We start from the raw sequence: 21,622 nt of genomic DNA, 5'->3' as shown, positions 1-21,622 counted from the left end.
ATTCATGGGGCTCACCACAGAAAAAGAGAAACAGTGTTGTCCCAAGGTTCACGAACCTTAAAACACACCCACACAGAGATGCGCTTCCTCTAATTAAACCTAATGCAGCTGAAATGTATTCAACCGGGTACTCCCGCCACCATGAGCCAAATTACTCATGAATTAGGGATGAAGCGTGAATGTAAATAGCTGGGTGGATGGTGAGCTACTTACGTCGACTGTGAATGTTTTGATATGCAAATTCTGGAGGTAAGAGAACACAATAGACTGAACAGATGTTGTGAGCTAAATCGAGACTGCTAGCACCATTTGTTCATGTTGCGGTGGTACCTTATATCAGCTTAAGGTAGCTGTGTTAACAGCTCATTGGACCTGTTATTACAACCTGCGAGCAATCACATTAAAACAAAAGCAGGGGATGAGTCTTTTGCTTGTCGTAATTGGCCCCAGTAGAGTGCTCTATTACAGATGCACAGTGCATTGAGATATTGCTGCACATAGGTGAGATTTTATTCATGTAAATAAGAGCAGATTAGCGACTCCAAACATACTTTCTGCAAACTCAAACATTTACTTAAAACACTCATTAATGAAATTCAGCATCTAGAAAATCATGAATGTAGAAAAACTTAGTGGCCTATAATTAGCCACCTTCAAAAGTACATGAGGCTTCTGGCTACTCAGTCATTAATTCTTTCCCCAGTTCCCTTGTGGCTCTGGTGCACATTTTAAACTGATTAAATCACCACGTTCATTTCAGCGTTCCGGCAGACTTGGAATTCAAATTTGTGAAAACAGTTCATTGGAAGGGATATGCTGTAGAGGACAAAAATGTATACCAATGCAGGAATATTTACAATATAGGAAATGGTATGTATTGGAACAAGGCAAAGACCATAATCAAAAGATTATTTCTCCCCCATGTTAGTGGGGTTGTGTAAGGTTGGTTTTCTCCCCCATGTTAGTGGGGTTGAGTAAGGTTCTGAATTATATAATCTGTCCCTGAACATATGGAGGGATTTACTTTCAGTCAAATGGTTCAACAAATCAGATGGCAAAAATGCTTAGGACAATTGTACCTGATATATAAACATGAGAAACAGGACTGAACAAAGCAAATACTGTATATGGATATGGTAGATGACACATTGTATAATTGGTCACACTTTATTTGGAGAGTCCCAATAGTCCATCTGTAAATGCTCAACAGATGGTCATACTATCAACAAACTATCTGTTGATAAGTGACTGCATGCTGTTATGGTAAGGGTTAAGGTTAGGGTTAGGATAAGGGTTAAGATTGAGGTAAGGGTTAGTAGATAGTCTGTAGAACATCTACAGATGGATATCCAAATAAAGTGTTACCATATATATTTTTTTTGTGCGATGGCAAGTTAAAACCTCTTATCAGCCAATATAGATAACATGTATACAATGCCAGCCAGCCACATGTTTATAATGCCAGCCAGTATAGATCACATGTTTACAATGCCAGCCATTCTAGATAACATGTGTACAATGCCAGCCAGTATAGATAAGATGTTTACAATGCCAGCCAGTATAGATAACACATTTACAATGCTAGCTAGTATAGATAACACATTTACAATGCTAGCTAGTATAGATAACATGTTTACAATGCCAGCCAGTATAGATAACATGTCTACAATGTCAGCCAGTATAGATAACATGTCTACAATGTCAGCCAGTATAGATAACATGTTTACAATGTCTTCTAGTATAGATAACATGTTTACAATGCCAGCCATTCTAGATAACATGTGTACAATGTCAGCCAGTATAGATAACATGTCTACAATGTCAGCCAGTATAGATAACATGTTTACAATGTCTTCCAGTATAGATACCATGCTTACAATGCCGGCCAGTATAGACAACATGTTTACAATGCCAGCAAGACTAGATAACATTTTTACATAAGAGGAACATTTAATTTGATTGTTAATTGTTGTCAGCTTGTACAAGAATGTTTTTGCTCGTGTGACTGAATTTCACTAATTACAATGTCAGATATTCAATACAAAGGCCAAGTCAAGCTGCAAAATATGTCATGTCGGAACGGTTCAAACAAGCATCACCTCTAATAAACTTATGTTCTGTTACAACTGTGATTTCCCCTCTCCTTAGAACCTTGAAAAAAATAACACAGAACATGAAGGTAGATAGTCACACATTGTTAACAATGCAAAATGCATTCCAAAAATGAACACACTGGTTTGCATGTCTTATTCAACATTTCTTTATTAATTTATTGTATTGTGTCTCTAAAGGAAAGTGAATAAATGGGAACACTTGCAGGGCTCCACAATAGGGCTCCTTATTACAAATTAATTACAGCACATATACATTGAGTGCACAAAACATTAAGAACACCTGCTCTTTCCGTGACAGATTGACCAAGTGAATCCAGGTGAAAGCTATGATCCCTTATTGATGTCACTTGTTAAATCCACTTCAATCAGTGTAGATGAAGGGGAGGAGACCGGTTAAAGAAGGATTTTTAAGCCTTCAGACAATTGAGACATGGATTGTGTATTTGCTCCATTCAGAGGGTGAATTGGCAAGACAAAAGATTTGAACCTTTCAACGGGGTATGGTAGTAGGTGCCAGATGCACCAATTTGTGTCAAGAACTGCAACGCTGCTAAGTTTTTCACACTCAATAGTTTGAGGACATCCAGCCAACTTGACACAACTGTGGGAAGCATTGGAGTCAACATTGGCCAGCATCCCCGTGGAACGCTTTCAAAACCTTTTAGGGTCTATGCCCAGACGAAAGGAAGGTGTTCTTAATGTTTTGTACACTCAGTTTATATTACAGCTGTGTTTTAATATAGCCATCTACCAGATGTCCTTACAAAGCCCACAGTGGCAGGATGTTTCTCTCATTATTTTTCCTTTGCATTTCTGTTGTGTACAGTAAAAGCAAAGCTTGTGCCACTTTCTGCAAAGACATCACACTCATGATAGGTGGGAGTAAAAGCTACATGTAAAATATGCATTTTTTTATTTCGGTTTACAAACAGTGAGAAGCAAAGCAATGCATCCTATCAATGTAATTTCAAACGGTGCTAAACAGTGCAGTTTTGCAACTTCAACATTGGCATTTTGCATTTGTCATATACCTTCACTCAAACTCTATGTGACTGACCGGCTCCATTCGGTCTTATGGTGTTTTTTACATTGGATAAAAGTAGAGACTCAGAGCTAGAAGATTGTATATCATACACTACAGTTGAGGAACAATGGGAAAGTGGTTCTGCTTTGAAAGTTGATAAACTGGTAACCTCACTTTTTAGAAAATGGCCTTTGAGTCTTTTGGTACACCTACTGGAGAGCTCTTCTTTGTCTACAACCATTCAGCATCGTTCACACCCTGTTAAGCTTTATCCCTACCCATCTCTTTAAAGATTGCACATGTGAGGCCATGTACTAAACAACCAAAGATTTCAATACTAAAGGCTTGTTTATACTATGGGTGTGTTCGTGAATTTAATCTGGAGAGCCAGAGTGTGCTCTGGGGGTTCATAAACTCAGAGTTTTTTTCAGATTGTCTGTTTGTAAATTCAGAGCACAAACTGGACGCTCTGGCCGAGGAGTAGGCTTGATCAGAGAGTTCTGTCCTAACAACAGCAGTCAAGCACACAAGCTCACTGGCTAACGTTGGCTAGCTTGCTAGCTACTTCCAGACACAAATGAGAGAACAGCTCACTCTGACTATTTTACTCATCCTAGCAGAGCTGGTTAGGCTGTGTTTATGTTATCCAGAGCGTTGGCCAGAGCGTTGGTGACTGCAACTGTGCTGCTGGCAAACATTTTATTACGCTGTTTTGCGGCTATCTACTCTGAAATCGGAGTAGATAGCCAGAGCGAATTTACGAAAGCACACGAATGTCCATTTTGAACACACAACGACTATACCACTTAGCTAAGCTAAGATTGACGGGAGTAATTAAGTCAGTAAACGTTGGGTAGTTAGTTAGATCGCCTATAGTTAATATACTGGCAAGTTTGATGTATTAGTAGCCAACTAACATTAAGTAGCGAGCTAACATATCAATACATACTGCTGTAAAGACATGCTATGTGGTTTGTAAGGAGAGCGTAGCTAATAAATTGTCAAGTAACATAAGGTGTAAGGTAACTTATTTGAAAAGTCATTACTTTATTACATTGCTACTTCTATCAACAGTCGTCGCAGTGACATCATGAACATTCTATTGAAATGGTTACCTGCATAGTGGAGTCTTTTGTTAACCTCTATGGGCTAGGTGGGACGCTTGCGTCCCACCTACGTAACAGCCACTGGCAGCCTGTGGCGCGATTTTCAAAACCTTAAAAATCCTATTACTTCAATTTCTCAAACATATGACTATTTTACAGCTATTTAAAGACAAGACTCTCGTTAATCTAACCACACTGTCCGATTTCAAAAAGGCTTTACAACGAAAGCAAAACATTAGATTATGTCAGCAGAGTACCAAGCCAGAAATAATCAGACACCCATTTTTCAAGCCAGCATATAATGTCACCAAAACCCAGAAGACAGCTAAATGCAGCACTCACCTTTGATGATCTTCATCAGATGACAACCCTAGGACATTATGTTATACAATACATGCATGTTTTGTTCAATCAAGTTCATATTTATATCAAAAACCAGCTTTTTACATTAGCATGTGACGTTCAGAACTAGCATACCCCCCGCAAACTTCCGGGAATTCGCTAACATTTTACTAAATTACTCACGATAAACGTTCACAAAAAGCATAACAATTATTTTAAGAATTATAGATACAGACCTCCTCTATGCACTCGATATGTCCGATTTTAAAATAGCTTTTTGGTGAAAGCACATTTTGCAATATTCTAAGTACATAGCCCAGGCATCACGGGCTCGCTATTTAGACACCCGGCAAGTTTAGCACTCACCATAATCATATTTACTATTATAAAAGTTTGATTACCTTTTGTTGTCTTCGTCAGAATGCACACCCAGGACTGCTACTTCAATAACAAATGTTGGTTTGGTCCAAAATAATCCATCGTTATATCCGAATAGCGGCGTTTTGTTCGTGCGTTCCAAACACTATCCGAAATAGTGAAGAAGTGTCGCGCGCATGGCGCAATTCGTGACAATAAAATTCTAAATATTCCATTACCGTACTTCGAAGCATGTCAACCGCTGTTTAAAATCAATTTTTACGACATTTTTCTCGTAGAAAAGCGATAATATTCCGACAGGGAATCTCCTTTTCGGCAAACAGAGGAAAAAATCCCAAAGGCGGGGGCGGTCGGGTCACGCGCATAAGCCCAGTGTCCCTTGATCGGCCACTTGAGAAAGGCGATAATGTGTTTCAGCCTGGGGCTGGAATGACGACATTCTGTTTTTTCCCGGGCTCTGAGCGCCTATGGACGACGTGGGAAGTGTCACGTTAGAGCAGAGATCCTTAGTAAATGATAGAGATGGAAAAGAAGTTCAAGAAATGGTCAGACAGGCCACTTCCTGTAAAGGAATCTCTCAGGTTTTGACCTGCCATTTGAGTTCTGTTATACTCACAGACACCATTCAAACAGTTTTAGAACATTTAGGGTGTTTTCTATCCATATGTAATAAGTATATGCATATTCTAGTTACTGGGTAGGAGTGGTAACCAGATTAAATCGGGTATGTTTTTTATCCAGCCGTGTCAATACTGCCCCCTAGCCCTAACAGGTTAAGACATGTAGCTAGCTACCTAAACAATGAACCATCATCCCAACTCATGAAGTTATTACCCTGCATGAATCTGCAAGTAGCTAACCAACCAGGTTAGCTAACATTAGGCTATAACTAGCAAAGCAAATGGCTCTGAGATACGAAAAATATTACTACACAGATCATACACGTAACGTTAGCTAGCGAGCCAGCCGGCCAGCTAACGTTAGCTAGCTAGCTAACAGTACACTTTAACTTGAAATGAAAATGACTTTCTGACAAAATCAGAAATGTGTAATATCTGAAATTGTAGCTAGCTAGACTATCTTACCCATATACATGGATGGACACTTCTCCCTCTCTGTCACGGATGCCATGGTTGCCATTAGTTTGAAGATGTAATCCAGAGACAGGTGTTTTCTCCATCTCCTTAGCTATCATACTCTAATTCCACTGATTTAAAAACTCGGTCCTCCGATAGTGGAGGACAACACTTATGCAGTTCTACTATGTGATATCTTTTTTTAAAAGCCACCCAAGAAAGGATTACCTACATATACTGACCAGCTCCAATAGACAGAAGCGTGCAACATGGTAGACCAATCCTAACTCATCACTCGGCATGTCCAGCCCATTCATTATCTCAGCCAATCAAGGCTAGCAGGAAGGTTGCACCTCTTTTTCTGTGGCTAAACCAACTAGGCTCGCAATTTAACACTTTTATTCGTATTTACAGATGGCATACAAGTTTGTTATTAAGGCACATGAAAGTTCACATGTTCCATAAGGCATTTCTGCCAGAAAATGCATTTTGATAAAAAAAAGGCTCTACTGTGAAGTAGTGACACACGACATACACCTAGTTTCCTAAATCGAGTCACTCATGTGTTTATAGCCACAGTTCCAAGCTATGTTTCTATTAGGTTGCATAGATGAAAAATGTCTCAGGTCAGAATAGATCTAAGCAGTATGACAAAAAAATACTTTAGTAATAATATTCTCAACTGTTCAATATAATCTCGAGTCACTCATGTGTTTATAGCCACAGTTCCAAGCTATGTTTCTATTAGGTTGCATAGATGAAAAATGTCTCAGGTCAGAATAGATCTAAGCAGTATGACAAAAAAATACTTTAGTAATAATATTCTCAACTGTTCAATATAATCTAAAGTATTTTTCATTGGCCTTAATGGCCTGACCTTAAATGTATTTTATGATCATTGCAAATCCCACTTTAATGAGATAAATGTAACTCTGACCTCAGGCTACATGGCCTTACAGCTGTTAGCCAGGCTTCTATTCTAAAGGCAGTAGTACCAGGCTCTCCATTAGTAGCTGTCAGAGGTGGAAGCCCTTCCCTGACTTCCTCCAGTGCCGATAGCCAATGGTGTGTGCAAAAGCAATTTCAGAACTCATCTGAGCTTCCTTTTGGAACGTATACCCATAATATCGCATTTACATTCCATACAGAAAAACAAGGAACAGTGGCTATAGTGGCTATAGAGAAAAGGATAGGTTGGATATGTACATGGTTTAAATATGGAAAACTAAATCAATCTTCTTGAAGTATTCTCAGCCTGGGTTCTTTAGATGTGGCATAACCTGTCTGATTTCTGTGGTATTTCCCCTGCATAACCTGTCAGGTTTTTGTGGTATCTCTCCTGCTTAACCTGTCAGGTATCTGTGGTATTTCCCCTGCATAACCTGTCCGGTTTCTGTGGTATCTCCCCTGCATAACCTGTCCGGTTTCTGTGGTATTTCCCCTGCATAACCTGTCCGGTTTCTGTGGTATTTCCCCTGCATAACCTTCCGCTGTCTGTGGTATTTCCCCTGCATAACCTTCCGGTGTCTGTGGTATTTCCCCTGCACAACCTGTCCGGTTTCTGTGGTATCTCCCCTGCATAACCTGTCCAGTTTCTGTGGTATCTCCCCTGCATAACCTGTCCGGTTTCTGTGGTATTTCCCCTGCATAACCTGTCCGGTGTCTGTGGTATTTCCCCTGCATAACCTGTCCGGTTTCTGTGGTATTTCCCCTGCATAACCTTCCGGTGTCTGTGGTATTTCCCCTGCATAACCTTCCGGTGTCTGTGGTATTTCCCCTGCACAACCTGTCCGGTTTCAGTGGTATCTCCCCTGCATAACCTGTCCGGTTTCTGTGGTATTTCCCCTGCATAACCTGTCCGGTGTCTGTGGTATCTCCCCTGCATAACCTGTCCGGTTTCTGTGGTATTTCCCCTGCATAACCTGTCCGGTGTCTGTGGTATTTCCCCTGCATAACCTGTCCGGTGTCTGTGGTATTTCCCCTGCATAACCTGTCCGTTTTCTGTGGTATTTCCCCTGCATAACCTGTCCGGTTTCTGTGGTATTTCCCCTGCATAACCTGTCCGGTTTCTGTGGTATCTCCCCCACATTCCTTACATCATTTATTAAGCAATTATTATAATAATATTTGGGGAGAATTTTCATTTTTTGTAAAACATTTTTTTTTTTAAGATTAAATCACCAGGAATTTAAAAAAAGATATAATTTCAGGAAATCTGTTCCCAAGTATTCCCATGACTATAAGAAGAGACGTGATGGTGTCTCAATGTAATGAAGGTATGGAATTATTGTTATTTTAAAATACAGTCTATTTTTGGGAATAGTTGTGGTCAATTTGAAGTGTGCAAATTATTATAATTATGTTCCAGCCCCCCGACCATCTGCTCAAACCAAAATTGGCCCGCGAGTGAATCTAGTTGCCTACCCCTGGATTAAAGTGACTGTTAGATAAGAGACAAAAAATATGGCGTAGGTCAAGGCCTCACCCTCAATGCTTTGATAAAGGAGTTACGTAGGCTACAAGGGGAAATACTCTAATGAGTGAAGTCACAAAGGTCTGGGGAGTGATGTGTCTAGTGGGTGGTACCAGTCCACTCCCAGGTCTATTAATGGACTTTTCCATATGTGACTAACCGCCTCGATTCGGTCTTATGTAGCAACTTTTGAAATTGTGTTGTTTACATTGGATAAAAGTAGAGACTCAGAGCTAGAAAATGATATATCTTACACTGCAGTTGAGGAACAAAGTGAAAGTAATTCTGCTTTGAAAGTTGATAAACTTGTACCCCACTTTTGCAAAAATGGCCCCTCAAATGTTTTTGTACATCTACTGAAGAGTATTGCTACTACTTGCATAGTAGCAATATTAAAAACATAAATATATAATAAATATTTTAGCGTTATTATATGACGCTTACCCGAAACACTTGTCTAAATTGATGAGTCATGTGAAGGAAATGCTATATCCACCCCTCACCCACATCTAGCTAAGTGAGTGGGTCACTATTGTCTAGGCATGTACACATGTTCATGAAATACAACCGGTGGCCGTAATCACCCCCAGACACAGCGCCTAATTTGATGGGTCATGTTTAGACATGTAGCTAGCTAGGTAGCTACACAATGAACCGGCATAACCCCAACTCATATTACTACCAATACAAATATTGTCATAGCTGTAGTATGAATCTGCAGGTAGCTAAAGCTAACAAATTAGGTTCAATGTTAACTAGCTAAAATTAGGCTACAACTAGCAATGCAAATGGATTTCTGATTTGAATAATATTACTACACAGATAATACACATAACGTTAGCTAGCGAGCCAGCAAGCTAACGTTTGCTAGCTAACTAACAGTATGCTTTAACTTGCAATGAAAATGAGTTTCTGACAAAATTAGAAACTTATATCTGGAATATGTAGCTAGACTCTTACCCATATACATGGATGAACAGTTTCCGACAGACTGGAACCATTTCATTCTGTTTTGTTTGTAGCTACATCTTGTTTGGCCAGCTTTGTGTCAAGTCACTCCGGATCACACAGACTGTGGCGTGTGCAGAAAGTAGCCATTCACTTTTTCCTACTGATCTGTCAATAGCGTCTGCTAAATTCAGGGCATCAATGTTGTTGAGAAAAGTAGCAAAACTATTGTAGTTCTCGAAGGCTAACGTTATATCTTTCAAAAATGGGTGCAGTAGAAAGGACTGTCAACCAGTGCCAGTCAGCGCCGTTTAAGATGAGGGAGGATAGTTTTATTTCATGAGCAAGGCCTTTTTTCTATTACAGCATATTGGATGACTCTTATTCATATTCCATTCACCCAGTTCAATGTAACAGCGATAGGTTTAGGCTACTACATGATCCTCAAATTTTCTCTTTACCCATCATGAGATTGCTACAACTTAGCCTATGAAAGAAAGTTTACAACATAGGTGCACACAGGTCGAGAGACCAATTTGAGGTGACAGACCTCAAAAATCTAGCTGATATAGTGTGTAATCATTAGTCCAACAGTTGCAAACGAGAGTTTCTATTGGACAAATTCAGGTATGTTTATCCCAGTTTTGTTCCGTTTGAATCCATTTAAGAAACGTTTTCAACAGAATCGGCGGAATGAATACACCCCTGATCACACGTAAACAGAGTTCACTCTCAAAACAACCAAGTTGTATTTGTTTGTGGACTTCAATGCACAACAAATAAGCAGTATGTGACCAGGTGAAAAAAACATTTCCAAGCAAAACCTCTACAAAGAGCCTACAGTTGAAGTCGGAAGTTTACATACACTTAGTTTGGAGTCATTAAAACCTGTTTTTCAACCACTCCACAAATTTCTTGTTAACAAACTATAGTTTTGGCAAGTCGGTTAGGACATCTACTTTGTGCATGACACAAGTAATTTTTCCAACAATTGTTTTCAGACAGATTATTACACTTAGAATCCACTGTATCACAATTTCAGTGGGTCAGAAGTTTACATACGCTAAGTTGACTGTGCCTTTAAACAGCTTGGAAAATTGCAGAAAATGATGTCATGGATTTAGAAGCTTCTGATAGGCTAATTGACATAATTTTAGTCAATTGGAGGTGTATCTGTGGATGTATTTCAAGGCCTACCTTCAAACTCAGTACCTCTTTTCTTTGACATCATGGGAAAATCAAAAGAAATCAGCCAAGACCTCAGAAACAAATTGTAGACCTCCACAAGTCTGGTTCATCCTTGGGAGCAATTTTCAAACGCCTGAAGGTACCACGTTCATCTGTACAAACAATAGTACGCAAGTATAAACACCATGGGACCACGCAGCCATCATACCGCTCTGGAAGGAGACGCGTTCTGTCTCCTAGAGATGAACGTACTTTGGTGCGAAAGGTGCAAATCAATCCCAGAACAACAGCAAAGGACCTTGTGAAAATGCTGGGGTAAACAGGTACAAAAATATCTTTATCCACAGTAAAACGATTATTTTATCGACATAACCTGAAAGGTCGCTCAGAAAAGAAGAAGCCACTGCTCCAAAACCGCCATAGAAAAATCCAGACTACGTTTTGCAACTGCACATGGGGACAAATACTGTACTTTTTGGAGAAATGTCCTCTGGTCTGATGAAACAAAAATGGAAGTGTTTGACCATAATGACGACCATTATGTTTGGAGGAAAAAGGGGGATGCTTGCAAGCCGAAGAACACCATTCCAGCCATGAAGCACAGGGGTGGCAGCATCATGTTGTGGGTGTGCTTTGCTGCAGGAGGGACTGGTGCACTTCACAAAATAGATGGCATCATGAGGAAGGACAATTATGTGGATATATTGAATCAACATCTCAAGACATCAGTCAGAAAGTTAAAGCTTGGTCGCAAATGGGTCTTCCAAATGGACAATGACCCCAAGCATACTTCCAAAGTTGTTGCAAAATGGCATAAGGACAACAAAGTCCAGGTTTTAGAGTGGCCATCACAAAGCCCTGACCTCAATCCTGTAGAAAATATGTGGGCAGAACTGAAAAAGCGTGTGCGAGCAAGGAGGCCTACAAACCTGACTCAGTTACACCAGCTCTGTCAGGAGGAATGGGCCAAAATTCACCCCACTTATTGTGGGAAGCTTGTGGAAGACTACCCAAAACATTTGAAGTTAAACAATTTAAAGGCAATACTACCAAATAGTAATTGAGTGTATGAAAACTTCTGACCCACTGGGAATGTGATTTTAGAAATAAAAGCTGAAATAAATAATTCTCTACTATTATTCTGATATTTCACATTCTTAAAAGAAAGTGGTGATCCTAACTGACCTAAGACAGGGAATTTTTATTATGATTAAATGTCAGGAATTGTGAAAAACTGAGTTTGAATGTAGTTGGCTAAGGTGTATGTAAACTTCCGACTTCAACTGTACATGACTGACAGCTGTGCTGGGGGAAAAGTCATTCTGAAAGCCCCCAACCGTTGGGAGGAAAATATGATCAAACCCCCGCTAGTAAGGGGTCCACAGTGTGAAAATCCTGGTACGCCACACCTGCAGAGTCAGACAATATCTGACACAGCCTCTTCCCTAGCCTTACACCCTGCATCCCCACCTCTGCCCTAATGCTACCCTCCACCCCCATCTCTGCATCTAGCATGCCCTAATCCCGTCCTTCACCCCCACCTCTGCATTTAGCATGATCCCACCCTCCTAACTCCTCATTCTGACTGCCGATAGGGAGAAATAACCATGTTCACAGTTATGTTAATGTCTTCAGAAAGTATTCATACCCCTTGACTTTATCCAAATTTTGTTGTTACAACCTGATTTCAAAATAAATTAAATTTAGATTTTGTGTCACTGGCCTACACCCAAGGTCAAAGTGGAATTAGATTTTGGATTTCTTTTAAACAAATTATTCTGACATTTCACATTCTTAAAATCAAGTGGTGATCCTAACTGACCTAAGACAGGGATTTTTTACTAGGATTAAATGTCAGGAATTGTGAAAAACTGAGTTTAAATGTATTTGGCTAAGGTGTATGTAAACTTCCAACTTCAACTGTACATCGTTGTCACCATATTAGCTAAATTAGCATCATAGTCAGCATAGCTAATAGATCTAACGCGTTAGTAAACCCGCTACAATCATGCAGTAACGTTAGTGTACAGTCGGTATGCAGTTACACCTGCGCGCCTTGATTGCAATAAATTAGTAATACCAAAAGCTTACCTTGACTTGGAAGAGTTCCAATGTTGTGTTGGAAAGTTATGGCCCGCTAGCTAACATAGCATCCCTCTGTTTGAGCAGGGTGTTTCCATAGGCTAGTGAAAGTGATAAAAATGACTCTCTCTCTCTCTATTTCTCTCTTGCTTCTCCTTCATTTTGGAAGAAATTAATTTGTTCAAAACTGTTATACTATTTCCTTTCTCTCTCTTTGAGTCAACTACTCACCACATTTTATACACTGCAGTGCTAGCTAGCTGTAGCTTATGCTGTCACTACTAAATTAATTCTCTGATCCTTTGATTGAGTGGACAACATGTCAGTTCATACTGCAAAAGCTCTGATAGGCTGGAGGATGTTCTCTGGAAGTTGTCGTAATTACTGTGTAAGTCTATGGAAGGGGGTGAGAACCATGAGCCTCCTAGGTTTTGTGTGGGAAGTCGATGTACCCAGAGGAGGATGGAAGCTAGTTGTCCTCCGACTACACCATGTTGCTACCCTACTCGAGTGCCGTTGAGGCTACTGTAGACCTTCTTTGCAAAATATTGTGTTTTAATCAGTTATTTGGTGACATGATCATATTTAGTATAGTTTTATCTAAAAGGATAACTTTTTAAATGTTTTACAATTAAACATTTTATGAAATTCACTGAGGAGGATGGTCCTCCCCTTCCTCCTCTGAGGAGCCTCCACTGTTGTCAACACATGCTGAACAGCTCACGTTATAGACAGAAGCGTGCTACATGGCAGACCAATTCAAGCTCATCTCTCGGCATGTCCAGCCCATACATTATCTCAACTAATCATGGCTAGTGGGAAGGTTCCTGACTTTTTCCATGGCTAAACCAACTAGGCTCGTAATTTAACAATTGTATTCATATTTATGGTGGGAATACAAGTTTGTTATTAGGGCACTTGAATGTTCACATGTTCCAGAGGTAATTTCTCCACCAAAACGCATTTTGATAAAAAATTACTTTTACGTTCAAATGCTGCTCCTGTGAGGTAGTGACGTGCGACATACGCCTAGTTTCCTGAAACGAGTCACATATGGTCTGAACCAGAAAATTATTTCCCTCCCTCCCGCGACACAGCAGAACGGTTTGAACCTATTCCAACCTGAACTTATCTCGTACAAATGGCACATGCTCAATTGTGCATGTTCGTTTTATCCTCCTCAGGCTTAGATTCTCTTTTCTATTCAGAATGAAGATGCTAGCTCTTTCTCCAATCTCACATTCATGTGCCCCAGTTGATTGAATGAATTCACTGAAAAACTGAATAGGCATAATAAGGATTTGTCAGACTGGCAGGATTTCTGGTTATATACAATATGCAATACACATCCAGATCTTCCGTGCGTCTGTGCTGTGAACCCTGTTTTTTTTTGGAAGGGCTTAGTCACTCATTGCTCGTCCCAGCAGGATACGTTGCACAATCCAACATTTTCAAATGAAATCGAATAATAAAATGTTGAATCCCTAAACCACTAATTGTATCTGATTAAAAAGAGGATAAAAGCCAGTTGTCTTTCATCCAACACAGTAAATATTGTTTACTTTGCCTGAGGTGGCTTATTGGTAAGGAAACAATTACATTTATTTTATTACCAATTGATTCACTCTCACGCAGATCTGCTTATTAATGAACAATTGTAGACAATGTGTTTGTTGCCTGGTCCAATTTAGAGCTCTTACGCTCATTTGTGCTTCCATTAAATAACTTTCATTGTGTGGGTGGAGGTATCCCAACCATCTTCAGTAAAAGGAGATATGAATGTAATTAGCAAATAGTTTCTTAAACAGAAGAGCTCTAAGATTATGCCAGATGAATGAAACAATAGAGAAGCCACCATATCATCTCTGTAAATCCCATTAGGGGAGTTCATCTTTGAATATACAAATAACCAGTCGTAGGATCTCTTATTATTGAGATCACAGTAGAATTGCATTTTTTATCTTACATATCAAATGTTCTCAATACACTTACATCTTACCGTAGCGGACATACAATTTATAATTATGTCTGTGGCCTAACCACTGTTACTTTTCGTGTGCAACAGCCAATGGTGTAACAAGGTGGGACTATACGCAAAGCATATTATTTTTTAACTTTAATGCTCCCAATATAGAAATATACAGTTGAAGTTGGAAGTTTACATACACCTGAGCCAAATACATTTAAACTCAGTTTTTCACAATTCCTGACATTTAATCCTAGTAAAAATTCCCTGTCTGACATCAGTTAGGATCACCACTTTATTTTAAGAATGTGAAATGTCAGAATAATAGTAGAGAGAATGATTTATCTCAGCTTTTATTTTTTTTCATCACATTCCCAGTGGGTCAGAAGTTTACATACACTCAATTACTATTTGGTAGCATTGCCTTTAAATTGTTTAACTTGGGTCAAACGTTTCGGATAGACTTCCACAAGCGTCCCACAATAAGTTGGGTGAATTTTGGCACATTCCTCCTGACAGAGCTGGTGGAACTGAGTCAGGTTTGTAGGTCTCCTTGCTCGCACACGCTTTTTCAGATCTGCCCACAAATGTTCTATAGGATTGAGGTCAGGGCTTTGTGATGGCCACTCCAATACCTTGACTTTGTTGTCCTTAAGCCATTTTGCCACAACTTTGGAAGAATGCTTGGGGTCATTGTCCATTTGGAAGACCCATTTGTGACCAAGCTTTAACTTCCTGACTGATGTCTTGAGATATTGCTTCAATATATCCACATAATTTCCCCTCCTCATGATGCCATCTTTTTTGTGAAGTGCACCATTTCCTCCTGCAGCAAAGCACCCCCACAACATGATGCTGCCACCTCCGTGCTTCAGAGTTGGGATGGTGTTCTTCGGCTTGCAAGCTTCCCCCTTTTTCCTCCAAACATAACGATGGTCATTATGGCCAAACAGTTACATTTTTGTTTCATCAGACCAAAGGACATTTCTCCAAAAAGTACGATCTTTGTCCCCATGTGCAGTTGCAAACCGTAGTCTGGCTTTTTTATGGCGGTTTTGGAGCAGTGGCTTCTTTCTTGCTGAGCGGCCTTTCAGGTTATGTCGATATAGGACTCGTTTTAATGTGGATATAGATACTTTTGTTCCCGTTTCCTCCAGCATCTTCACAAGGTCCTTTGCTGTTGTTCTGGGATTGATTTGCACCTTTCATACCAAAGTACGTTCATCTTTAGGAGACAGAACACGTCTCCTGCGTGGTCTCATGGTGTTTATACTTGCGTGCTATTGTTTGTACAGATGAACGTGGTACCTTCAGGTGTTTGGAAATTTCTCCCAAGGATGAACCACATATCTTTTGATTTTCCCATGATGACAAGCAAAGTGGCACTGAGTTTGAAGGTAGGCCTTGAAATACATCCACAGGTACACCTCCAATTGACTCAAATGATGTCAGTTAGCCTATCAGAAGCTTCTAAAGCCATGACATCATTTTCTGGAATATTTCCAAGCTGTTTAAAGTCACAGTCAACTTAGTGTATGTAAACTTCTGACCCACTGGAATTGTGATACAGTGAATTATAAGTGAAATAATCTTTGTGTAAACAATTATTGGAAAAATTACTTGTCATGCACAAAGTAGATGTCCTAACCGACTTTCCAAAACTATAGTTTGTTAACAAGAAATGTGTGGAGTGGTTGAAAAGCTAGTTTTAATGACTCCAACATAAGTGTATGTAAACTTCCTAATTCAACTGTATATATATATGTATATATATATATATACAGTACCAGTCAAAAGTTTGGACACACCTACTTATTCCAGGGTTTTTCTTTTTTTGTACTATTTTCTACATTGTAGAATAATAGTGAAGACATCAAAACGATGAAATAACACATGTGGAATCATGTAGTAACCAAACATTTTTAAAGATGAGAGTCTAAGAGTCTTTAAGTGCCTGTTGGGTGTCTTTCGGGAAGGTTCTCCTTTCTCCACAGTGGAATTCTGGATCTCTGTCAGAGTGACCATTGGGATCTTTGTGATCTCTCTGACCAAGGCCCTTCTCCCCCAAATGCTCAGTTTGGCCGGGCAGCTGTCTCTAGGAAGAGTCTCTACAGAAACTTCTTCCTTTTAAGTATGCTGGAGGCCAGTGTGTTCTTGGGCATCTTCAATACTGCAGAAATGTTTTAGTACCCTCCCCCAGATCTGTGCAACGACTCAATCCTGTCTTGGAGCTCTACGGACAATTCCTTCAACCTCATGGCATGGTTTTTGCTCTGACATACACTGTCAACTGTGGGACGTTATATAGACAGGTGTGTGCCTTTCTAAATCATGACCAATCAATTGGACAGGTGGGCTCCAATCAAGTTGTAGAAACATCTCAAGGATGATCAATTGAAACAGGATGCACCTACGTTCAATGTCGAGTCTCAAAGCAAAGGGTCTGAATACTTATGTGAATAAGGTATTTCAGGTTTTTATAAGTTTGCAAAAATGACTAAAAAACAGTTTTCTCTTAGTTATTATGGGGTATTGTGTGTAGATTGATGAGGATTTGTATTTATTTAATCAATTTAAGAATAAGGCTGTAATGTAACAAAATGTGGAAAAAGTCAAGGGGTCTGAATACTTTCCGAATGCACTGTATGCATACATATATATATTTTTATTGTATTGCTTCAAATCCTTCACAGCAATCAGGATGACTAAACAACATCTTAGCTATAGTGAAGGCTCACTCAACCTGATGTAGGCTGCAGGTATTGAAATAACAACCTCAATTCGAGACAGCACTTCACGTCAACCTCAATTCGAGGCTGCACTTCACGTCAACCTCAATTCGAGACTGCACTTCACGTCAACCTCAATTCGAGACTGCACTTCACTTCAACCTCAATTCGAGACAGCACTTCACATCAACCTCAATTCGAGACAGCACTTCACATCAACCTCAGTTCAAGACAGCACTTCTCTCCCACCTCAGTTCAAGACAGCACTTCTCTCCCACCTCAGTTCCAAGACAGCACTTCTCTCCCACCTCAGTTCGAGACAGCACTTCACTTCCACCTCAGTTCGAGACAGTACTTCACTTCCACCTCAGTTCGAGACAGCACTTCACTTCCACCTCAGTTCGAGACAGCACTTCACTTCCACCTCAGTTCGAGACAGCACTTCACTTCCACCTCAGTTCGAGACAGCACTTCACTTCCACCTCAGTTTGAGACAGCACTTCACTTCCACCTCAGTTCGAGACAGAATTTCACTTCCACCTCAGTTCAAGACAGCACTTCACTTCCACCTCAGTTCGAGACAGCAATTCACTTCCACCTCAATACGAGACAGCACTTCACTTCCACCTCAATACGAGACAGCACTTCACTTCCACCTCAGTTCGAGACAGCACTTCATTTCCACCTCAGTTCGAGACAGCACTTCATTTCCACCTCAGTTCGAGACAGCACTTCACTTCCACCTCAGTTCGAGACAGCACTTCACTTCCACCTCAGTTCGAGACAGCACTTCACTTCCACCCCACCAAAAGTGTAGTCTGTCATTGCTTAGTGATTTGACAGGCTGTTCTTGTTCCTCTATCACAAATGAAATGGAAATCAGTCTGCTTATACTGTACATATACCATACAGTCCCAATAGACCTTTACATTCAATCCACCTGAAGGGTCTGTATAGGGTGTAAAATCTTGTCTCGTAGATGGGTTATCATTTTGAGCTTTAATAAGATAGAAAATTAAATTTGACTGCACTTTACTGAACAAATTAATATTCATGAAAGAATGTACATATATTATATTCCAAAAGTTATTTATGCGATACAGTCTCTGGTGTAAGTCATTATTGATGTATTTCAGTATAATTAATTCAGTCTAGCTTAAGACTCCTCAGTAACCTATTACCATTTTCTTTAAATATCATGGTCTTAAAAACTATTCAAAGTTAATGGCAAATCTAGTAGAGGTTGATGTAATTCAGCACAGTATCTGATACCAGCATCACTAATCTGTTATTACTTTAACTTTAATATATTATTTACACTTAAATGATCAAATTTCAAGTTTTATTAGTCATATGTACAGGATACACATGGTATACACCGTCCAATGAAATGTTTACTTGCAGGTTCCTTCGACAATGCAACAACAATAAGAATGAATAAAAGATAAGAATACGAACACAAAGTAAATGGCTCAGTTGAATAGAATAAATATTTTAGCACAAGTAGAGTACAGGAAGTATTCCCATTCCAATTATGTTTAGTTTCAAATACACATTTGGAAGAGCTTGCAATCACATATGGTTATTATGGAACATCTCAAATAACATTTTTAACTTCTTTGTAATTCATTATTTCAGAGCACAATCGTATGAGACATAATCTCTGTCCATTTCTATGTAACTTTTCCTGGGTCCTTCCTGGGTCCTTCCATGGTTCCTTGAAATGTTTATACTGTAGGCCACAGAGATAGATAGAAAAGTCATCTTTGCAACTGTGCCATTATGGCGTCTGCGACACCGCGGTCAGCGACATTGAGCCTATCTCCATTTTAAATAAGTCAATTTTCTTCTTTCTTTGTGTTTGAAAGAGGCTAATATTGGTGATTTACCGCCACCTGCAGCGCTGGAGTTCTGAATCGTGAGTGTCATTAATTTACTGTGGCCACTAGATGGTGGTGATAGAGCTTAAAGCCATTTACAAACCATAGGCAACCCAATTTGAAAAATAAGACAATGTTCTGATCATTGGCTGATCACTCCCAACCCATAGGAATCCCCACCCATTTGACTACTTTAAAATGGTGGAAGCCCTCAATGGAAATGCCCATGCTAAAACAGGTTAAATTAATCTGTAGTCCTCTAACTATGTGGTATAGACTGTGGGCTCTCGGGTCACACTTAGCCACTTCCTGGTTTGAGTGAAAGAAGTGGAAGTGAGGAAGTGGTTTGTCAGGAAGGGTCCATCTAGACTGTTTTACGTGGTCAAAAAAGTTTGGTAACTATTAAAAAGTGTTTATAGTTTAAAAGTTCTCTCACTCCATACAAGTGAGAATACACTCAAATACCTGTTTTAAGGAATACTGTGTTGATTATCAATAATATTCCTCTGTGTACTATTGCTTCTAAGGACCAAAGTTTGGAAGGCTATTTCTAAGACCTACTTATACGTATATTTTGGGGTTTTCTTCTGGACACTACTTTATTTTGAATTATTACACGGACTAACAACTGAGCTCGTAAAGTTAATCCTATTTCATTATTTTATATATTGCTGCTCGATTGCTTGGATGTTTTGTTTATTTTAGGATTTCTTGCGGGATTTTGAACATTTACTTTTATTGGAGGACAAAGACATTGTTTCTCAACTAATTCAGAGACTGAGCCTGTAGATGTGAGTTTTTGAGGGGGAATAATTGGTTTGACTAATGAGCTAATGAGTTTGATTCTGCATGCTAGCTGATGGGTTTAATTCTGTATGCTAGCTGATGGGTTTGATTCTGCATGCCAGCTGATGGGTTTAATTCTGTATGTATGCCAGTTGATGGGTTTAATTCTGTATGCCAGCTGATGGGCTTAATTCTGTATGCCAGTTGATGGGTTTAATTCTGTATGCCAGCTGATGGGTTTACTTCTGTATGCCAGCTGATGGGTTTAATTCTGTATGGCAGCTGATGGTTTTATTCTGTATGGCAGCCAGGGATTAATACGGTAATCTGGGGGAAGGTGTAACCTGTAGCATAACTTGTTCAGTCTCCTCAGGACTTTGAATGGCCCCACAGCTTCCGGCAGGGCAGGCGGAGGGGCAGGTTTTGGGTCGAGAGCCAGACCCGGTCCCCCGGTGCGAACACCGGGGCCTCACTGCGGTGGCGGTCGGCGCTCGTCTTCTGCCGCCTCACGGCCCATTGCAGGTGCACATGGGCGGCGTCCCAGGTCTCCTCCGAGCGCTTAAACCATTCGTCCACCGCAGGAGCTTCAATCTGGCTCTGATGCCAAGGCGCCAGAACCAGCTGATACCCCAGTATGCACTGGAAGGGAGAGAGGTTAGTGGAGGAGTGGCGGAGTGAGTTTTGGGCCATCTCTGCCCAGGGGATGAACGCCGCCCACTCCCCCGGCCGGTCCTGGCAATATGACCGCAGAAACCTACCCAGATCCTGGTTTACTCTCTCCACCTGCCCGTTACTGTCGGGGTGAAAACCTGAGGTGAGGCTGACCGAGACCCCCAGACATTGCATGAACGCTCTCCAGACCCTGGACATGAACTGGGGACCCCGATCAGAGACTCTGTCATCAGGCACCCCGTAGTGCTGGAAGACGTGAGTGAACAGGGCCTCCGCAGTCTGTAGGGCCGTAGGGAGACTGGGCAAAGGGAGGAGACGGCAGGACTTAGAAAACTGATCCACAACGACCAGGATTGTGGTGTTGCCCTGTGAGGGAGGAAGATCCGTCAAGAAGTCCACCGACAGGTGTGACCACGGCCGTTGTGGAACGGGTAGGGGTTGTAACTTCCCTCTGGGCAGGTGCCTGGGAGCCTTGCACTGGGCGCACACCGAGCAGGAGGAAACATAAACCCTCACGTCCTTTGCCAAGGTGGACCACCAGTACTTCCCACTAAGGCAACGCACTGTCCAACTGATGCCAGGATGACCAGAGGAGCGTGACGTGTGGGCCCAATAGATCAGAAGGTCGCGGACAGCAGACGGAACATACAGGCGCCCAGCTGGACACTGAGGGAGAGTGGGCTCTGTGCGTAACGCCCCCTCGATGTCCGCGTCCAGCTCCCACACCACCAGTGCCACCAGGCAAGAGGCCGGAAGTATGGGAGTGTGATCCATGGACCACTCCTCTGTGTCATACATCCGGGACAGTGCGTCTGCCTTAGCGTTCTGGGAACCTGGTCTGTAGGACAGAGTGAAAAA

This window comes from Salmo salar, chromosome ssa09, assembly GCF_905237065.1.
Source record: "Salmo salar chromosome ssa09, Ssal_v3.1, whole genome shotgun sequence".
Taxonomy (NCBI): Eukaryota; Metazoa; Chordata; class Actinopteri; order Salmoniformes; family Salmonidae; genus Salmo; species Salmo salar.
This window is presented reverse-complemented; position numbering follows the sequence as displayed.